A 3,565-nucleotide genomic window follows, 5' to 3' on the forward strand; every position below is an offset into this window, starting at 1 on the left:
GTTTTCTCTACATTTATGCCATATCAACGGCATATCTCCCAGAAAACCTGCTTATTGTCAGAGGATGTACACGTGATTTTGAACGAGGTCAAGGTCGATTTAGAACCTTTTTAGATTATATTTTGTGTTGTAATCTTCATCGGAAAATGCCTGCAATGGCCTAGTCTCGCTTAGATCTGAATTTGTTGGTCAAAGTAACATCGGATGCGGTGTAAAAATTCTACTTCCTTTCCTTTGGCCTATAGTATGACATAAAATTCAGGATATGTAGTAACCTTGTATGAAGTTCAGCTCAAGGCCATAGCAGGTCTATGTAAATTGATCAACATGAGTATATTTTTTTTTCGCCGTACCTACAAGTAGCTCCAACCATACATAGGTTACATGTACCAAAAGACTTCGCGGTAAAAGGTACGTCAAAAGTCAAGATCAAGGCAAATCTATTTGTCCAATTCTTTTTGTAACCATAGAACCATTAAAACTGGCGCTTGGACTTTTCAAATTGGTAATTGTATCAAACAGCACTGTGACATATACGTAGGCCTGTCTATTCTATTGATGGCCACTCAGCCATTGCTCTTTGAAATTAACAAGATTTGTCTGGCTTTTGAGCTTAGACTACGCAATCTATGTATAATTCACTTGAAACAAGCGTCATTTTAACTTGTTTTGAAGCAAGAAAAAGATATTTAGTATTACATCCTACCGAAAACCCAAGATTTTGTTAAATGGTTTTATTATCCGTCCACTACTAATCTCGGCTAGATTCGTCGAGACCGAAAATTTTGACGGACGTCTCCTGGATATTTCAGTCTCCACGAATTTCGATGAGATAAGTCAACTTCGACCATATAGGTTCTTTGATATTTCTACTAATTAAAGGACTATGTGCGATTTTATGCATTTTTTGCCCCCAAAATTAAAGTTTTATAAATTATAAAGAGCTTTAAAAATAAGGTGGAAGATAGTTAAAATCATATTGCGGGAATAAGGTCATTTAGGTGACGTCATAGATAAACAGCGAATGAGCAATGGTGACTAAAATGAAGATTCAAGTGATAGGCGTCCACTGTACAATGATTTATGAAGATTTGATTTTTTACGATACTATTTAAAAATTGGGGCAGATATTTGACCATACCGCACATAGTCCTTTGTTTCTAGAACCAGGTTGTCGCGATCATTCTTTGACCGTATCACTCAAACTCATTTGACTGTCGACGTCTTTATTTACAACAATATCTACCGAGTACTGTAAAATCATGAGTTTTTATGGTTGCTCAATTTTCGTGGGCATACAACATCTTTGACTGATTTTAAAACTGTATTCGTTATCAATGAAAGTAAATTCGTCTTTATGAATAAGAAAGTTCACAAACCTGTAACTTAAACAATGAATTATAATAAATTAATAAAATAAAATTAACAACGTGAAATTTGAATGCCAAAAAATAAAACATACCTATTTTTCAGTAAATTTTCATTATTCATAGTTTATAAGACTTGTTATAATTTATTTATTTATATGTAGAACAATAGTTTCATCTCAGATACAATGTTGTTAAATAATAAAGATTTCAATATATAAATATTCATTGCACTGCATCTCCTCTTTAAAAGTGATTGCGATTATGATTGATTCATTGATTTCCCCCTTTTTTTTTTGCAGTAGACATTTTTTCTTAAACTTACATATAAAACTTGACTCATCATAGAGCTCCGCCCATGCTAAAAAAATTTTCATTTTCTTCAATTTATACATGTTTAATTTTATTTTTAATTTACGCTTAAAAATATTTGTTTATCATGTTAAAAGAACATGGTGTTGTCCCGTCCCCCCCCCCCCCCCCCCCCCCCCGCATGTAATAAATGGAAGTGAAAATAAAGAAACCATTGAACTGCTAAAGAGCTGAAGGATTAGAATTTTCATGATTTATTTTTCTTTTTGCTTGCAAAGATTTTTTGGATGAGGCTGCCATCCACCCACCCACCTCCTTTAAAAAAAGGCGCGGCTACGTATAACGTACGTTACGTTTCAGGAAATTACCGTAATTATAGTGAATAAAATATTTGTGAGCATTCATCCAAATTAGTGCAATTTACAACCGTTTCCTGTATCTGAAGAAATGTCCTTATTCGTCAGCTGTTCTTTATCTTAGCCTTTGCAGGATTTTGGTCATTTCAGCAGATTTACAATAACTTCAATTAGAGTAATTTCCCCTTATCAGTGCTTATTGTGACGTCAAAGCTGACGTTGGTTAAGTGTCGTCTTACTCTTTAAAACTCCCCTGAGAAATAAAAGGATGCGAAGTATACTGTTTTATTTACTTAGAAAGCATGATGTTCTTAAAATTACACATCTTATAAGCTTTTCAAAGGTTTTACTTTGATTCTCGGGAGAACGTGATGTTGGAACGTGAGGTTGGAAACCATTGGTACTATGAATTGTGGGTCAAAATTTACTGACTCCGAAAAAATATATCGGATCAATGTGTAAACGTTTGTGACGTCACACGATTATTTTTGATTGAAAGTGTACTGAGGTGAACTTTAGAGGTAACATTGACTGTATGTCGCTTACATCGTTATTGTTTTTACTGTCTAAATTTGTCTTGCTGATTCTCGTGAGAGTGTGAAGTGATAAAAATTGCCACGATTACAGGGAACTACTGGGACGATTAAAACGATGCATTACTGGTCCGATTTACTGACGCCAAAAAAATCCGTTGAATGAATGTGCAACTAGTCCGAATTTTCTATTCACACACGCCTTGCCGGTAGAGCTCGCTTCGCGCCGGCGCTGCGCGCCGGCGAGCCGCGCTCGCTATTATTTACAATATTGTCAAAAGTAAAATTAAAATAAGAGTTTTTGTGATATTTTACAGCGTAGATACTTTTTGAAAAAGGGAAACTATTGTCTTATATGCAAGTCGTAAGATTTTTTGTGAAAAGGAGAAAAATTCGTGATTGTGAAAAGGAATTGAGATAGGGAAAACAATCTTGTACATTTTTTCCACACGGAAATAATAACAAATTTTCATTAATTCAAATAAATCATAAAAATAACAATATATGTCTAAATATGTATCACAACCCATATCCACCGGAGACTCAAATATCAGTCTGATATTGGTCGAGGGTTGATATATGGGATGTGAAAAAGATTCGCGATTGTGAAACCTTTTCACAAAAAATCTTACGACTAAAGACAATATTTTCCTTTTTTTTTTAAAGTATCTACGCTGTAAAATATCACAAAAACTCTTTTTTTAATTTTATTTTTGATAATATTGTTAATAATATTTTAGAAAAAAAAAATGAATATCTCTATTAAACGAAAACCTACAGGGGTTGTGAAATTTTTATCTTAGTCATAAGATTTTTTGTGGTTAGTTTTTTTTTGACAACCAAACCTCATTTTAAAAATATTCTTTTAAAACTTAAAGAAAATCCATGCCCATATAAACCGCAATACCATGATAGACGACAAAGTAAACATTTTAGCTACACTTCTCTAATTTGCGATCAACACAACGGCACAGTTTACGAAATGAAAATTCAAACA

The sequence above is a fragment of the Crassostrea angulata genome, chromosome 3 (genome assembly GCF_025612915.1).
Source record: "Crassostrea angulata isolate pt1a10 chromosome 3, ASM2561291v2, whole genome shotgun sequence".
Classification (NCBI taxonomy): Eukaryota; Metazoa; Mollusca; class Bivalvia; order Ostreida; family Ostreidae; genus Magallana; species Magallana angulata.